Consider the following 19,654-nt stretch of genomic DNA (forward strand, 5'->3'; position numbering starts at 1 on the left):
AGTGAACTCCTGTAACGGCAAGTTTCACCTCTGGGAAACGAACCACTTGGCCACCACTGACGAACTTTGCCTTTTCACCACTGTACTGCAATCTAGGAGTTAGTATATTTAGGTTGGGGGGGGGGGGCAAAGCCCCCCACTCTAGTGAGTTTTATTTATCTATTGTTCTGTTTTTCCCATTCCTGTGGGTTTATCTTATGTATTATGCTGCTTTCCAAGAAACTAACCACTTGGCCACCACTGACAGAATCAACATGTCACAAAGATGCAAGTAATGGAGGAGGAAACAACAGAGCTGGACACCAGGGCAGAAGCCACAGAAGCTCACTCAGATTATCCAAAGTGGTGGATTTGACAGATCGTGCAAGGAGGAAGAATGCAAAAAAGATTTCAACCCTGCATAAACTAAAGCACTGCTGATGATTCCCTGTTGAGTGAGTAAAGTAAACTCATATTTTTTGTCGGTGAGTGGTAGAACTGATTTTTGTTTTATCTCCTCCATTTTTTTTTCTGTATTACAAAATCTGCTTGGCCTGGTGTTTTTATTCTGTGTGAGAGACAGACACTTAAATTATCTAGGCTGCACATATCATGTTTTTTTTCCATTGGTTAATTTTTTTCTTATGTGACACTTAAACACACAGTGAATTTCTGGGTCTGTCTTTTTCTGAAAAGATTTCAAGCCTACATAAACTAAAAGCACTGCTGGTGATTCCCTAATAGTTTTCCAAACCCGCTCTCCCCTTCATTGATCTGCTTTTTAAACCTGGAGATTTTAAGCTGCACAACTCTACTGTCAATTGAGCTTAATAAGCTCCTCCCTTTCTACACTGCTATTGATATCTTGAATTATTTATTTGCCTTTCCTTGTACTTGTACTGAAAAAGTGTATTTTGCCTCTCGTTGTCTGTTCTACTGATGTACCTGCTCTGAATTAATTATCTAGCTAGCAGTTGGAAAAGTAGTGTATTGTTACACTCTAGCAAGCACTTGTTTCTGCATCAAGAGGCCAGTGGATTTTCCATCTAGTGCACTGGGAGGTAGCCTGGTCTGTTTAGTTTGGGGAGACACAATTTTTTGCATTTATCTTATATAATGTGACTGTACTTTAGCAGGTTTAAAAAACTGCACTGTCTGCTACTACTTTAAGTAGTTAATTGCACTGCATTACATTGTACCTGGTCTTGTTACACTTGGGCTCCAAACCAGCTATTCTCCATTAAGAAAGTGTTTTTCCTGCACCCTTGTGGCAGAAGTGTGCTGATTTAACCTCTCTGAATTGGTGATTGCTGGTGGATGGCTTATTGTGTGCTTTCCTGATTGGTAGTTAGCTTAAAACTTGTTTCTCTTTGTACATACTTAAGCCTCGTGTTTGCACCGTGCTTCTCTTCGCGCAGCAGCAGTTAGCAGTGTCCTGCATAGATGCAAAAGACTAGAAGCTCAGTTTTTCCCTAAACAGCTGTCAGTGAAACCCTTCCAAGCTTTTCTACTGCTCTAGCAACTCAATTGCACACTGAGCAGCGTTGCCTTATTGATCATCCTTAGCATACACAAAGTATACATCCTTCTTTTGGTCTTGGTGCTAACAGCGCAGACCTGTCAAATTAACCCATTCCTTCACTAATAAAACATACAGTAAGAGCTTGCTATCATGGATGGGCAGTTTCCCATCATCACTGTGGCCAGCTTAATAGATGATGGCATCCTGAGGCAAATTAGTAATGTCTCACGTATACAGACAATCACTTACTCCTTAAACAAATAAATACTTTATGTGAGAGCAGTAGTTACATTATGAAATTGGAGGCAACACTCTCACATAAGGACAAATTGAATGGCAAACAGGTTGTCAACACCCACAGACGTCCAACAGTAAGCAAGGATACAACACATAAAGCCACATATGAGGAGGTACTCATTAGTAACATCAGAAAATCAGAGGCCTCCCACATAGAAACCACTTCCACACATAACAACGCAAATAAAACAACCACAGCATATAACAACATGCACACCAGTGTCTCAACAAATATGCCCATAAGGTGTAACAATCACAAAAAAACTAATACATTGGTCATAAGTGACTCCATTGTGAGACACACAGATGTTCCACTCACCAGGCTGGTTCAGGAACGGGTTACAGTTAAGCTGCCTGATAGGTGTCAGGATCTGTCGTCACTCAGTCACTCAAGTCACTCAACCACAAGTATCGGTATGACTCCATCATAGTCCATGTGGGGGTGAATGAATTGAGACATACCTCACTGTACTATATCAAGAGAGACATGCTTGAACTCCAGGCAGGTATAAGCCTATGCTTAAGCAGCATTCTACCTTCCCCAAGGATAGTGCCACAATACAAACAAAAAATGATTGACTTAAAAATTGGTTTTGCTTCTGGTGTCAGTCCAAGGGAATCCAATATTTGTCAGCCTGGGAAGACACAGTCGACAGCCCATGCTGCTTTGTCAGAGATGGTCTGCACCTGTCTCCTCCAGGCTTTTGGATACTGGCAAAGGCATTAGCCACCCCTATTGTGCCTGTTTTAGGCAGTGTTAAAATAACCAACCTCCCAACATAACAAAATCCTCTATAGATAAACTCAAGGTAATGCTGCTAAATGGTACGAGTCTAAACAGGAAACTACACTCCCTGGAAATACTCCTCAGTATGGAAGATGCTGACGTCTGTGCAGTCACCAAGACATGGTTCAAAGGCACAATAAGCACTCTGGTTGTGCAGGGCTACAATGCCTTCCATATGTTCAGACCACAAACTAAGCATGAAAGAATGAAAGGAGGAGGTGTATCCATCTTCATTAAGGATAAGTTCACCTCAAGACTGGACAAACAGTATGACTCTCCTGAGCTACTCCATGTCAGATTAACTATAGCAAAGCCTCCTACAGCATACAGCTAGCTGTAGGTCCCCCCACCATGAAACAGTGAAAGCATATCACATATCTGGACCTACTGGAGTCACTTGCTATACAGCCCAACACCTTACTCATGGGTGAATTTAATTATCCTACCATTGATTGGGAGACATACATGACCATAAACATGCTGGCTCAGAGGTTCTTGGACTTTGTAACTGGAAATGCTCTGAAACAGCTTGTCAGCACACCCAAAATATGCTTCAATGTCCTGGACGTAGTACCCATAAACATGGGAGAGCATTAAACCACCCATGTGGTGAAAAGAGGCTTAAATGTCCTGGACATAATACTCACTAACATGGGAGAGCATTGCACCCCCATGTGATGTTCTCCCTGGTAAGACTGGACCATAAATCAGGAAGACCATATACTCAATCATGCTCATAAATGCTTAAAGGTTTTTCAAAGTTAAATTACCTCCTACTAATTGATGATATAAGAAGTTTCAAAGCTCCCTCAAATGCAGATAACACAAACTCCTATGCAGAGGTGTACACCAATACCCTGTATAATCACTTAAGCAGTTCTACAGAATTGGCTACACCTTACCAGATTAAAACCAAGGTCTTGCCAGAAAAACAAGCCACCCTGCTGGACCTCAAGTATAAACAGGCTATACAACAAGAGAAAGAAATTAATGTCCAAGAACAAGAGAGAAGTGGCTCAGCAGAGGAAGAAATCCCTCTCTAGCTTAAACAAACAAATAAGAGATCTTGTCAAGTCCTCCAAAGCTAATTACAAAGCAAAAATGGCCTCGAAGCTAAGGATAGACAATCACAAGGCATTCTTTAACTACATCTGAAATCTAAAAGGGAATACCCAGCTATGTGCTGAACTGGTTGTAGATGGCACCATCCATATTCAACCAGAGGTAACAGCCAACCTGCTAGCTGTCAGGTTTGAAGCAAACTTCACTCCCTTTTCCCCTCCAGTCATCCCTCAAAGTATACCAGCAACTATTCCTCAGCCTATTATCTCAAGAGAGCAGGTCACTTGGCACTCTCCAAGGCCAAAAACACAGCATCAATGGGACCAGACAACATTCCAGGTTGCCTTTTAAACAACTTAACACATTATGACCCAGGAGACCCACTTGGATTCCTGTTTAACCACAGCCTGGAAATGGCTATGTTCCGGCAGAATGGAAGACAGCAACAGTAATCCCTCTGTACAAAGGGGGACCATCAACCGACCCTGGAAATAACAGACCCATAAGCTTGACTAGCTTCATCTGCAAAGCCATGGAAAGAATCATTATGGACCTTATTAACAAAGATATGGGTAATCTTCCAAGCTCTGGACCCAACCCAGTTCAGATTCATTAAAGGTAGACTATGCCTGTTAAACATGCTTGACTTCTTTGAGAATTCACCAAGGCACTGGACGAGGGAAAGACAGTGTGCACCACCCCATCTTGACCTAGCCAAGGAATATGACACAATCCCCCACTTGGATATTATACAGAAACTCTCCCAATTGGGAATTAACCCTTACATTACCAGATACATATCCAACTGGCTCACTGAAAGGACACATACTGTCAAAGTGGGTAAACTCACCTCTAGCAAAAGACCAGTCACAAGTGGCATACCATAGGATTCTGTGCTGGGCCCCTTACTGACCGGAATTTATTTCTCAGAAGTCCAGGCAAACTTCCATGGCCTGTGGCTGACCAAGTTCGTTAACTATTGCAAATTGGGCGCAATCAAAGAGTCGCCCAACGATGTTACAATACTGCAGACTGGGTTAACGAAGGCAAATGAGTGGTGCCAAAGCCACAGATTAAAACTAAATGCAAAAAATGCATTATTACTACTTTTGTGAAAGCTGACATCCCTGCTAATTACATTATAGACAGCATTCCCCACTAAGTGTAGACCCAATGATATGCGATCTGGGTAATTAGGTTGATAGCAATGTGAACTTTGACCACCACGTATCCAGAGGGGCAAGGAAATCCTGTATGACACATCTTATAAGTAAAGGCATCACATCTACATCTAAGGATGTTATAATTCCATTTTACTCAGCCCTCATCAGACTAATAATTGAGTACAATGCTCTCTTTTGCATGTACCTCACCAGACACCTGCAAAACTGGAGAGACCACAGAGTTTTCTCACCAAGAAATTGCAGTGTACACAAAAGAAGTCTTGTGCGGAAAGACTGAAAGCCCTGTCAATGTATTCTGTCTCCTACAGGTTGCTAAGGGGTGAACTTGTGCCTGGCTTACAGGAGTGTCTCTAACCCAGTCTTGATGGAAATGCTAAACATTCTTAAATCAAAATGTAGGAGAGTCATTCGCTCTGGGGATCTTAACCTAGCCTTTGACTTGAACAGGTCATGCTGGAGAAATAGAAACATCTCCCAGAGACTGCCACTTCCCTGAAACAAGCTTTCAGTTCACATGAAAAATAACCCATCCCTGACCCTCTTCAAACACAACCTAGATCCATGGATGGGTGACTACAAATTCACTCCTGGGGTGGTGCCCATATCACTCATGGATAGAGGAAGTTGGTATTAATTACCATAGACCCTTATATCTGCAAACACCCCTCACCTACACACCAACAATTGGGGCAACCTGAGAAAGATATGGCTAGGCTTGTAAGGGCTCTAGGTCCACTGAACTTGTAACATTCTATGGACCCATGAAGATAGTCAGAGTACCTATAGGAATGAAGAGGGTGACTATACCATGTTTATTAAAAAAAAATGATTGCCCAATGGACTGGTATAGATGCTGCAGAAGTGAAAATAGAAAAGGCCCATAGGACGGTATGGCAGGATGAAGTGATTATCACAACTGAGACCAATATTTCTCATTTCTAGACATAGAAGCTTAAAGAGAAGATTCTATAACATGTATGGTGACCTGAAATGAAGTACATAGTGGTGGAAAACAGAATTTGTACAGATGAGGACTATTCACTTGAAACTAGGAGGAAATGAAATGCCTTTTTGCTGGCTATTAGACAGGCAAAGCAGACAGGGGTGAGGTGGTTTCTACATTATTCTGCATGAAGGATTTTTTCCAAGGGGCTCCTAGAAGATTTAATAACCCAGCAGAAGGACTGGCAGCTTTGCAAACACCAGCTAACCTTATTTTGGCTAAAATCTAGGGCAACAATGATGGAAAAGGAGAAAGTGGATGAAAATGCCTTTTTCTTCCCGTTATTCTGCAGACGTATTCTCTACACCCTAATAGGGAGCTTCAAGAGATCCAAATCAATCACCATTAACAAATCCCACTACTACTTAATTTACAGCTACAGATGTCCATCAATGTCTCCCAACAACCATGGGAATTACCTGAACACTGCTGAGGGGTTAAATATAAGGGGTTTGCCTTGTACAAGAACAGAAAGAATTCTGTGCGACTTTCTTGTTTGGGTCAAACATCAAACCAAACACATCCTATGGGATTTCAATTCCCAAGCACTGTTTTGACACACTAATATCTGTACAAATTGACAGGTTCAGTATTTCCTAGACATTGTTAATACCATTGCACTGAAGCAAATTGTAACAGTAACCACTACAGTCTCTAAATATTGATAGTCTAGTCCTGACCAACCAAGTTCCTGCTTGCAACCCACCGTACAGCTCCTCATCCCTAGTTAAGTCTGATCACAAATCCATTTTCTTTTCTGTAGGGCTTAGTACTACCACGCACCACGAAATAAAATTGCCTTTAGGGACTTCTCCAAGGCAAACCTACATCAGCTTATAAAAGACCTAAGCAAAATTCAAAACAATCTCCCATAAAAGGATCCAACTGAGAGGGCTGCTGTATGTCCCTCTGACTTTTCCTAGAATTTCCTAGCACCTAAACAGCTGCAAACAAAAGAGAACATCTGCCCAGCCTAAATATAATGAGAAATGTAGAAATAAAAATCTCTGGTAGAACTCTTGTATTAATATTAATAAACTGCATAACAAGCCTGGCTCTGTGGCACACAGGGATGTAACCCTGACTGCGATCCAGTTGATGGGGGTTCAATCCACAGTCTCTGCACTGGAGCATATAGGCAAGCAGGGAGAGGTGTGAAAGGGGAGGGTGCATGCTCACCCCTTCCAGGGAGCTGAAAAGGGTAGTGGGTTCTCAGTACACACAGGGAAGTGCAGTTTCTCCTGTGGAGACCACAAGAACCTTTTCCCATGCTTGCGGGTGGCTGCAGGGTGGCAACACCCCTTGTGAATGTGAAAGACGACCAGTACAGATAGCCCACTGCACTGCATGTCCCCCTTTGGCTCTGTAAGCTAGGCGTCTATGGGGAACATAGGGCTAAAGAAAAAAAAAAAACAATTGCTGTCTAAATGACAATCACTTTCAGTTCACCATCACCCTGATGAAAGAAGATAAATGGGCTGATTGGTAGGTAGGGGCTGATGGTGTGAAAAAATATGTCCATATAACCTTTATAACAAAACAAGGAAAATAATGAAACGTTGTAAGAAATCCCTCCCACCCACCTCAAGACCAAACTATAACAAGCCAGCAAGGAACTTACAAGCACTATTAGAAAATATAACGTGCAGTGTTATTTTAAAGTTGCTACAGACTCCAAAGGAATCTTTCTTCTGTTATGACAGGAAAATTAATAAATTCCAATAATACAGTGAGCTAATCCAGAATAACATCATATATTCTGATGCCAAGGATATGGTTACTATAGTAGCAAAAAAAACTTTGTGCTATTAATCCTACCTATATCACTGCCTCTAATATCCTTGAACATTTAGGTTCCCCAGACCTCATTTGGGAACAAGTCTTATAATCTATGTCAGAAGCCAAGAATAAAACTTACATGGGACCAGACAACACACAAAGTTGCATTACTATTATTGCCAAGCATGCATTATCTGAACTTCTTCTTAAGTTGCTCAATCTCAGCCTATACGCAGGGTGTGTGCCTGATGCAAGGAGAACAGTTACTGTGGCTGCTGTATACAAGAGCAACCATTCTATGGCCACTAGTAATTATAGGCTCAATCAACCTCTCCGACCTTATATGAAAAGCTATGGGATATATCATTGCAAAACTCATTTACGGGGACACGGGCACTTTATAACCCAGCTCAGTTTGGTTTTGTGAAGGTAAAGTCCTGTCTCTTAATCTAGTAAGTTTCTTTACAATTTTATAGAGGCTGTGGACAGTGGGCACCCCATGCATGCTGTTTATCTCTGCCTGGCCAAGTCTTCTGACACTATCCCCCATGCTGGTATTATTGACAAATTAGACAAACTTAAGGTAACCTCCTACACTGTCCAAAGGATTGCAAATTGACTATCCAAATTCTCTTCTGGTTGATAAAAAATGCCTGACTTGTATATATAAAACTAAAGACACTGACTGAAAACATTTTCACTTCAAGTACCTTACTATCCATAAACAAGAACTTTTGGTTTCTCAGTTTTTGTATTATATTTTCTTCAATCTCTTCCCATATTTCCTTAGTTACCATAACCGAATCCTTTATAATCCAGACTTATAAATAGTTCATCTTGCTGTATCCACATAAATATAGGTAGAGGTGAATCCACTCATGTCTGGGTACATAATTTATGGGTACAGCTTTTGTTTTATCTTTATTAGTACTACATTCTGAAAAGACATGAAACAGTCTCAAAATGTTCCACAACACTGAGATGTCCTTTTCTGGATTTATCAGGAACAAAATAATATCATCTGCAAATAAAACCAACTTTTCTTGATCATCATACCAATTATAAATTTGTTTAGTCCATTATTTTATTTTATTTGCCAGTGGCTGTAAATATAACATAAACAACAAAGTTAAAAGAGGACACCCCTACCTGATCCTCTGTTCAGACACAAGCTGTCAGAAATTAACCAACCCAATTTAATTCTTGCCTCCGATCTTTCATATATCCTCGTAATTAACCTTATTATTGTATCAGGAATGCAAATAATCCATTGCCCTAATCAAACTCTGAGCTTACTCTGTTGAATGCTTTTCTGCATCAAATATACCTCTCAACCTTTTAGAGCAAAATACCTGGACAAACCTAAAATAATGGTAGGACAAAGGCCCAAAAGTAGGGATGAATTTTAAATATTGATCTTATTTACTTAGAAAGTTGCTACAGTAACAGGATTTGTGTTAGCATGCATTTTCTGACAATCAAATGTAAGTCATTATTCAGTGACTTAAATTCTCAGTGATTTGCCAGAAAACCACAAATTTTATGAGGAATAGACCAAAAATGTGAAGCAAAAGTCTGGACAATCTGGAAAAATCTGGGGAGTTGGCAAGATATAGCATCAAGACACACCAACAACAGTATGTGTTTTCTTACATTCTGCTTCCCTCTAGATTACCGTTGTTCTATTAATGTTGTCAAATGTTTGCCTTCCCTACACAAAAGCAAAGTGATCTACATCTATCAATTTTGGCAACAGCTTTGACATTCTTTTAGCTAGTATAGACAGAAACACCTTATAATCATGGTTTAAAATTGAAATGGGTTTATATGAAGCTGGGTCTGATGGGTCTTTTACACTGTCTAGGTATTACAGCCACCACCGATTGTTTCCAAGATGCTGGTGCTTCTCTTCATTTTAAAATACGCTCAACAAAACATTACAGATCGTTATCACTTTCTTCCCTCCTAACTACCAAACGTCCACAAGAATACCACCTGTTCGTGGAGACTTTCCTGCAAACTGATTACATGTCACAGTTTTTATCTCATCTCCTCCTAGTTTAACAGCTAATTGTTGAACCTCACCTACCTCTGCTCTTGGCAAACTTAAGACTTCCATAAATATTTCCATGTCTCTTTCTTGAATACTTCTCTTTCTTGATTTCCACATTTCTCTGCTTTAAACAAATTTTCATAAAATTTTGGAAATATTTTGAATACATCTACAGGATCTCTGGTTATTTTTCTTGTTGTACACTCCCTAAGTTTGGCAACAACCCTTTCTACTTTCTGTGCTTAAGTTGTTATGCTAAACATTTTTGCCTCTATTATAAAAAACAGTTGATTAACAACAATATTTCTAAACTCATGCAAAGTATCCAGACACTCCCTTATTTTCAATTTAGTACTCTGCATTTGCACTTCTTCTTGTTCTGTGGGATTCACCTTATTCTGCAATACTTTAACCTTTGACAGCCCCTCTAAATAATTCCTGTTCCTTCTTAAACATATCTTCTCTCCATTTTAATTGTATCCCACTCACTAGCTATCACTTAAGAAAGGTCTATCTTTCCCAATAACTCTTGAATAATTTCCACTACCAATCACCATACTGCTCAGCTGTCCAGATTTCTGCAGAATGTCCAGATCTTTGGCTCATATTTTTGGTCTGTTCCTTGTAAAATTTGTGTTTTTTGGAAAATCGCTTGGATAATCTGAGGATTGAAGTCAGTACAATGATATACATATGAGTTTCAGACTTCAAATCCTTCTGAAAATGTATGTTAAAATAAACCCTGTTACTCTACTAACTTTTTAAGTTTACAAGAGCAATATTTAAAATAAAGTATGTCCCTATTTTTTGGCCCACTGTCCCCCCATTTTGTTGGGCTCTGTCCAGATTTCTTGCACTAAGAGGTGGAGAAGTATGCCCATTTCTCAAATTCCTTTCTTTATTACGGTAGGTGGGAAAGTGACAGTGTCTCACTTTTATTTCATTCCCATATGTTTTTATCTTGCTTTTTTATTGGTGCATGATAGATATTGGATGTGCAAAATTTACAGGTACAAAGGCAAGAACAGAAAAAGTATTTAGGACTATGGATTAAAAAGGCTTCTGTTATGGCAACTAAAGATATGTGGAAAGAGACTAAACAAAAGATGATCCACTAATTAAGAAATTGAAAGCTCTTGATTATGGGTACAGATAGTAAAATACAAGTAGTGAAAATGTTCTGAGTCCCTTTAATTTTTATGTACAGGTCAAGCATATCTCTGTCAACTAGAGGAAGAGTTGTGGACAATAATAGAATGGAAGGAGTTTATTTGGGAGGGGTGGGATAAGCAGATCCCTCCAATACAGCAATGTGGTTTACAATCACCTGATGTGGGGTATGGGGTATTTTAGAACTACACAGTTAAGGCTCATATACATAACACAAGCGGAAAGTTATAATCCAAAATGGAAAGGGATGGAAGTGAATATAAGTAATATTTAAAAGCTGTCCCTGATTTTAGGTCTTTGCCCTCTCATTATTTTTGTCCCTGATTCTTGAGTAAAGAAACTGAAAATTATGCTTGCAGGGTTACTTCTCTGGGAATGACTTTTTTTTGTTTAAAGACTTTATTTTTTTGTTTAAGTGGAACATTCGCAGATGACATGTTTGACAGCATGGCAGCACTGTACAAGCTGCATACCGTCTTATGCTTCAGGGAGCCCTATTGAGATTTGGCTCCTCATTTAATGGTCCTTTGGATGAATCAAGAACATTGGGAATAGGAAGTGATATGCTCCATCCTACAAGCTTCTTGGTGTGGGATTTGCTTCCTACAAGTAACACAGTTAGTAAATATAGACTATGAAACATATAAACGCAATAGACAAAATATTATCAAGCTGCAAACAAGAACAAAAATATATAAGACTTTCTTCCTCAAGGATAAGTTCATCTCCATTGTGGAAACCAGGCTGAATACTGAAGTTCAAAAGGGAGGACATTTAAACAGCCTGAAAGGGAAAGAGTGAAAAAGTTTGGATATCGGGTCAGTGTTGGGTCTTCTGTAAGAAAAGTTCTCAAGTGTTATCACTACTGTAACAGTAAACGATACGATGAACAGCAGTATGTTCCAGACTGCTTTGACTGTTGATCAGTATAGTATATCAAGACACAGCTTATTATGCAACGTGCAGGCAATAAGAATTAATACTTCCTAGGCAACATCTTAGCATGTTAGTGTGGCCCAATGGGGCACCCAAATTAACAGTGTGCAATAATATTAATGCATATATTGTATTATTTTGCTGATGGTACCTTCTACAATTACGTTTTTTTTTTTGCGCACCTGTGAACCTCTCTGAAATAAAATGGTCATGTTTCATGCTCTTTATCCAAATCCAAGTCCTTTCTCAAATTTCTGCACTGCTTTGCAAGACAATTTTTTTTGTGATTTTTTTTTTGTTGTTGTCTCCACAAAGGCATATTTTTCCTTCTAGCCCCAAAGTCCATGTATACTGTAACACTCATCTTTTTGTCCACCAGCCAGGCGCTTGCACAGCATCTTGTTCTGGAATAATCTACTCTTTAGAAAGACAACTTGTTTATGATACTTCTGAGTGGAAATGTGGAAAATACTTTGCTAATGTCTAAGTCAATCACATTTCTATTTTTTTCTTATCTTCTACTTTGTTATCCACCTAAAATATTTCATCCAATTTTACCCAGGCATGCAGTCCTTTAAAGGACTGTAAAATAACCACTGTCCTGGGTGTGTAACTAAGCAAAGAAGGCAAAGATATATATTGTATTTTTTTGGGAAAAAAGTTTAATATACTCTTTTAATTAACTGGACTAAATAATTTTAGAAACTCTGAAACCCAATTACTTTCTAGAAAATGTTACTAACAACCATGAATCCTCTCTGACAAACAGTTCAGTCCAAAAACCATCTTGGATGTCTACCAACACCCATATAATGTAACAAGTACTCAGTGCTGTTAACAGTAATCTGGAAAGCATCCGGCAGTGAACGAAATGACTGAAATTTGTCTCAGTAGTTCTCATGGACATCATTTACGGTCTAGTTTACAATGACACTCTATCTTTGAGGAATATCTAGTATAGAGGTAAACACAAGCACATACACAGCTTTGAAATCTGAAACTCTTCCAGCAAAACTAATGGCCACCAGAAAAAAAAAGGAGTCTTCAAGCATACAAATTACAAATTTGCAGTGGGAACAGAAAATGGAGGAACAGTCAATTGCTCTAAAACAAAGCATAAATCCCAAGAAAGTATGGAATCTTTTATAGTGCCTTTAGGAAAAAAAACTACAAACTTTTAAGGAAGAAAGGGACACTGAGCTACAGTCTTAGTAAAAGTTGCCTTTGGAAGCATCCCAATAGAAATGCACTCGTTTAGTTTTGTACATTCTTCTAGTAGTAGGCCTCTGGGCAGAAGTGAGGATCTGTCCTAGCCAGTAAAGGTACAAAAGATCTCTGGTCATTAAAAGAGCTGCAACAGTCAAAGTCAGATGGAAGGAATAAAGGTCTGATTGGGTAGACTGGTCTATAGGGTTCTGAAGGGCCTCAGCTGTAGTGTCTTCTCCAGAAGATAAGGCCAAAGTAGAAGGCCCAAAGCTGCTGATTCTAATATAGGCTTTGAGATAATTCTGAATGTGCTCTGCTTGACTTTTTGAATACATTTTGGAATAAAGGAAAATGGAGGGAATAAAACCTCCTGAACTCCTTCGACACTATGTGAAAGTAAGCATACTGGTGGGCCCAAACAGCAAATCCAATCTCCTACAGACATAAACAGAAGGAAGGCTTGGACAGTGACTATAAGAAATGATTGCTTGGAAATTATTTTGTTTAGGCCACTCAGTTTGAGTACAGTCATGTGGTTGCTTACCTTTTTGAGAAAGGAAAAAGGTCTTGGTGTAAAAAAACAGAAACTTTCTTGTATGGTAGAACCTCCTGAAAGGCACAGTCTTACAGAGATTTAAAACCTTTTTTTCTTGCTGTACTCTTTTGACAGGCTGAGATGTCTAGGGAGGGAAAAGAGTGTGCTAGGGGAAGGAAGCAAAAAAGGATACAACTTCTATATATAACTGCCCTAATCCACTTGTCCTGAGGAAAAGGACATTCAGACTAGGTCTCAGGATTAGACTGCTGTATCAGTGAAAGAGGACTATGGTACTCCTGCTGCTAAGGACTATTATTGTGTCTGGCCTGTTGACCATTGTAGAAGTTAAAACAGCTACAGCAGTTCCTTTCACATCTCTAGCTATTTTTCTGCTGTTGGCCACATCAAAATTGAAGCTGAAATGAATTCTGCTTTGTCACAGAAAACTCACTTTGAAGAGTTGAAAATTTCATGCCAACAGCCTTTCAGTCCTCCTCCATGTTCTCCAGATATAATTTCACTGATGGGCCAAAGGGCGTAGACCAACTGAAAGGGGTACTCATAAAAGTCACACTGGTATCCTCAGTGAAGTCTGTAACACATAAACAAGCACAATGACAAAAGGCAATGTTGGCAGCCACTGCCCTCAGTGCACCATCTTCAGAATTAAAGGACAGCCATATGATCAGCTTCAAAACAAAAGTCATGGCCGCCATCTGAGACTGCAACTTGTACTAAATGTTTCATTACACTAGCTACCTCTCTCTGTCTTTGAACCATAACATAAAAGCCAAAATGACCCATTTTGTTGATATCATGGATGTGGTGGGGCTTCGTCCTCATTACATTTATAAGAAGGACAGGAATATTAAAGACATCTTGGAAAATGGGTATACCCAAAGTTTATTCTTTGCGGGTACCAAGAAATGTAATCAGTGCCCCTTTATTCATGAGGACGCCCTGGTTAAGACTGGAAAAAAAATGTACCAAATGATAAACTTCCTAGAACCAACTATGGTATATGCAGCAGTTTGTCAAGCCTTTACTGCTTTTTATATAGATAAGATGGTTCGTTCTTTAAAGGAACATATATATATATATATATATATATATATCAGCATGATTATGCTATAAAAACAAAGAACTGTAAAAATGCTTTAAGCAAGCATACTATTAATTGTGTTATTAACAACAATTTTCTTTTTACAGTATTAGAAAAAACTGAGACTGGTACTTTTGTGGATGAATGGGAAAACTATCCAGAATGCAGAGAAGTTTGGTGGCAGGTTTACTTTGCTGCACACTGCCTAAATGATGCTATTAATATTACTTGTATGCTTAAAAAAAAGGTCTTACAATACTTAAAGTCCACAAATTCTAATTTGTGTGTTGCTTTTAATGATGTGATTGTGGTTAAACCATGTCTGTTTTTTGTATGACTAAGTTTTAAACTAATGGTTAGTATTTTAAATTGCAGTATTTTTAGCATCTAGTTCCTTTAAGGCATCAAGTATGTTTGTCATGTGAAGATTTCCTAATTAAACATTGATTTGGTTTGTGTTAAACATTTTGAAGAAGTCCCTTAAACATTTGTACGAAATTGCTTAATGACTTGTATTAAAGTGTTCTGGTTGGTATTTACTGTACTCTAGTTTTATTATTTTAGTTTTACCACAGTTATTTTGGCTGGCATTCTCCTGTTTTGCTGGGTAGTTTTTCTGGCCACAGCGGGACTCTGCAGAACAGTTGCCTTTTTAGGGGCAACAACATAATCCGGCTTGGGAGTCTCTGTCCAGCATGTTCAGTCTCTGTGGGGTCCTGCCTGGTCTCCGTGAGACACATGCCACAATAAAATGCTTTTTTCTATGCTGCCATTACCATAAAGTGCACCATTCTATTCAATGAGAGCAGCACATTCCTCAGTATCAAGGTTTCTTTTTGCTGTCTTTACAACAAAGCACACCACTTCATTCAATGAGGGAGCCACCCAGCAAGAAAGCTAGGGAGAAATGAAGGCCATCTACAGGAGACACTAAGGATAGGGTCTAGGACCTGTAGGCCATCCCCTTCTGCTTCATCATTACTGGGTTTGATTTTCACATGGGGTAATTGGCTGGGCTTAAAATGGCCCACAAGGGCAATTAGCCTAGTACTAATCTATGAATCTATGAACCTATGAACTAGAGCATCTCCAAATGTGAGGACACGGGGGGGGATGGTGTGGAACCCACACCTTTATTCTGTTCTATAACTGGGGGGGGTGAGGATACTTCTGCAGGGACTCTAACTGTTTCTTCTAGTACTTATGCTTCTTACCAGGACTCAGAAATGGTGGATCTGAGGACAGTGAAAAAAGCCTAATAGGATATATGGCTGTGGCCTGCAAAGGCTCTCTGAACTCTCTGTCCTGTTCTGCGAGACGGTGGACAGTCAAAGACAAGCAGCTCAATGAAATCAAAAATCACCGTCAGAACATGTGTTGAGAGCAGCAAATACACCACAGTCTTCATCATCAGTGCTGATACCACAGTCAGGGAAGACACGCACAACCTCCATTATCCAACGCTGAAACAAAACATGGCCAGTGTTGAAAAAGACAGCACTGGCTCCCAATCCAATCCTGTTAGTCAGGCTGACCACTGACAGTGGAACTAAATTTCACTTTTCTTGGGCCTGACATATAAAAGTACCAACCCTAATGGCTGGAAGGTTGACTCTGGTGACATCAACAATGGCAACAATGAAATCAGAATTGAAACTGATGCCAACTTGTTGACCATAAACCCTGGGGCCAAAGAACTCCTGACACCAATTGACCGGTGTTAAAATCCTTCACACCAGAAGCACAATCAATGCTGAAGGAACTGACCTCAAAGACCATGGCCCTGAGATTAAGACCACAGCCAGTGTGTCGAAATTTCTTTCAGCAATTACATCCATGCTGGAAAGATGAACTCTGGCTTCCCAGGGATCAGTGCCTGAGTGGAGACTGCTAAGGAGTATAAGGATGACTAGGAAGGAAAGACAGGAAAAGGTGAGATGCACCAGCACCAGGGAAGGAAGAGTCAAGACATTCTCTACAGAAATTTGATGAATCTCTGTCATCTGTTCATAGTCTATTCATAAGAATATAAAGAGTGGCTTCAAAAAGACATGAAGGATCTGCAGATAAAGGCCACAAAGGAGTAAAAATATTTCTAATGTCAACATCAAAAACAGCAGAGACACTACTCATTCTCACAAACTACCAGGAGAACACTCAACTCTATTTCAACTGGAATCTTAGAGGCCAAAGAAAGGGAATGAGAAAGTACAGTTGTGTACACCTACCATAAATGTAGATGTTCGAGTGTCTTCACTGTTGCAGTCATAACTGTAGGGTGCTCCTGCTGGCAGGCAGCCCGAGGTCGGCCAGAATCCCAAAGTCTGGGTCCGGCGTCGGCTGTACAAGCTAGTACCCTGACGTCAGTACGCCTTGGTACATAGCCCTCAGCCGACGCCATCTTCTTCAGCCTTTCTTGCCCTAGATGTCAGAAGTCCCCAATAAAACAAAAATGATTCCAACAAGGAAACACAAATACACCACAAAAAAGGAAAAGGGAGAAAAAAGAGGGGATAGGAGGGAGGGAAACCCCGACTGCAACAGTGAAGACACTCGAACATCTACATTTATGGTAGGTGTACACAACTGTACTATGTTCTTCGTGTTTCACTGTTGCAGTCATAACTGTAGGGTGGAATCCCAAAGCAGTGTAAAAAGGGGAGGAGGCTTTAGATAGAAGAAGGGGAGGCAAGAATACCCTGCAAAACAGCAGAGGCAAAGCCTGCCCTGGTCTTAGAAAACAGGGGGAGATTGTAGTGCTTGGAAAAGTATGCACAGAACTCCAAGTGGCAGCTTCAAGATATCCTTGGTAGGGACTCCTCTGAGGAAAGCTGTAGAGGTGGCAGCTGCTCTAGTAGAATGACTTCTAATGGTACCTGGAAACTGTTTCCCATGATGAGTGTAACAAAATCTGATTCCATAAGCAATCCATTTGGAAATAGTTTGTTTAGAAATAGGTTTTCCAAGAGAACTGGAGGCAAAAGAAACAAACAATTGATTAGACTTTCTGAACTCTTTAGTCTTGTCCAGGTAAAATCGTAACTGTCTGTGCACATCTAATGAATGCAAAATCCTTTCCCCTTTATTTTGAGGATTTGGAAAGAAAGTAGGAAGGTGAATTGTCTGATTTAAAGCCACTTTCGAAATCACCTTAGGCATGAAAGTAGGATTGGTCCTCAAGGATACTCTGTCCTGATGGAAAATAAGGTATGGTTCCACAGCCATGAGAGCTTGCAACTCTGAGACCCTTCTGGCAGAGGTCAATGCTAATAAAGAACAGTCTTCCAGGATAAGAACTTAATATCTGAAGATGCAGCAGGCTCAAAAGGAGGCAAAGTAAGTTTTTCTAAAACATAATTAAGATCCCAGGCAGGGACAGGAGGGGTCCTGGGAGGCCAAATTTTAGCCCCTCTCAAGAATTGCTTCACCAAAGGATGAGAAAAAACAGGAGGATCAGAACTGAAATGCGCAGAAATAGCAGAAGCATGAATCTTAATGGAAGAAAAGGAAAGTCCTTTAGATAAAAGTTCTGAAAGGTAAAGCAAAATAGGAGAGAGATCAGGTACCAGAGGATCCGAGCCTCGGTCCTGCATCCAAATACAAAACCTCTTCCATTTAGAGGCATAGGATTTCCTAGTGCTAGGCCGTCTAGCTTCCAAAAGAACATCTAAAACTTGTTTGGGAAGACTAGAGGAAATCAAATTCCTTTGAAGAGCCAAGCTGCCAGGCAAAGGGTCTTGAGGTTGGGATGTAGTAGCTGACCCTGATGCTGGGACAAAAGCGAAGGGTTCAGAGGGAGAACCCAAGGAGGCCCCAAGAACAGATGCTTTAAAGTTGGATACCAAAACTGTCGAGGCCAATTTGGAGCAATCAAGATGAGGAACTTGGGCTTGTCCTGTTTTATCTTCAGTAATACCCGAGGTAGTAGAGGAAGAGGAGGGAAGGCATATGCTGAAAGGCTTCTCCAGCTGAAGGACAGGGCATCCACTCTCCAAGCTGTTTTGTGGAAGGACCTGGTGCAAAAGCGAGGCAGCTGATGATTGAGATGGGATGCAAACAGATCTATCTGGGGACATCCCCAAACTGCAGTAATCCTGTTGAATAAGTTGGTGTCTAGCATACATTCGTGAGGATCTGAAATGTTTCTGCTCAGGCTGTCTGCTAAGAGATTCTGTTTCCCTGGAATGAATTGAGCCTGGAGATGTAGATTCAAATTTAGAGCTGTGTCCCATAAAGCCATAGCTAGTCTGCAAAGGGGTATGAATGAGAACCCCCTGCTTGTTGATGTACCACATGACCGTGGTGTTGTCTGTGCATTAGCAGAGGCCCTGGTTGCAAAAGGTTCTTGAAGGCTAGAAGGGCATTTTGAACTGCCAACATTTCCTTCAGATTGATGTGCCAGTGAAGATGGTCCTTTGTCCAGGTTCCCTGCTGGCAATTGTCTAGAAAGTGTGCTCCCCAAGCATAATCCGAGGCGTCCGTGGTTAGGATTTGAGTAGGTTGAGGAAGACGAAAAGGCTTTCCTTCGTTTAAAGTGCATACCCTGGACCACCAGAGGAACTCCCTCTGAAGGCAGGGGATCAGAGGAATCAGAATATCCAGATCGTGGTGATGCTGTGACCATACGCTTTTCAGATACCATTAAAGCTTTCTCATGTGAAGCCTTGCGTTTGGAATCAACAGAATGCAGGAAGCCATGTAGCCCAGAGCCTGCAGGAATTTCCTTGCAGTGAGCTGAGATAGAGTTGCTAAGTTGCTGAAAGTAGAAGCCAGCTGAGTTTGTTTTTCTGGAGTGAGGAAGGCCCTTTGTAAGGTTGTATTTAAGAGGGCTCCCAAAAATACCATTTGTTGAGAAGGGATCAAATGTGACTTTTTTGTGTTCACTGAGAATCCCAGTAGGAGGAGAAGACGTTGAACAAAGTCCAGATGTTGAAGCAGAAGATCTTTGCTGTCTGCCTGAATAAGGCAGTCGTCCAAATAGGGGTAAATCTGGATCCCCTGAAGTCTGCAGTAAGCCACTACTGGTGCCAGGCACT

At 40.4% G+C, this 19,654-nt stretch overlaps 1 protein-coding gene across 1 annotated transcript in view; it reads right to left on the bottom strand.

The window, feature by feature from the left end:
• Positions 1 to 19,654, bottom strand: part of SHPRH (SNF2 histone linker PHD RING helicase) — a 1,609,144-nt gene that overhangs the window by 529,942 nt on the left and 1,059,548 nt on the right. The gene's annotated exons all lie outside the window — the stretch shown is intronic.

Source organism: Protopterus annectens, chromosome 1.part0 (assembly GCF_019279795.1).
Source record: "Protopterus annectens isolate FY-2018-M chromosome 1.part0, PAN1.0, whole genome shotgun sequence".
NCBI lineage: Eukaryota > Metazoa > Chordata > Ceratodontiformes > Protopteridae > Protopterus > Protopterus annectens.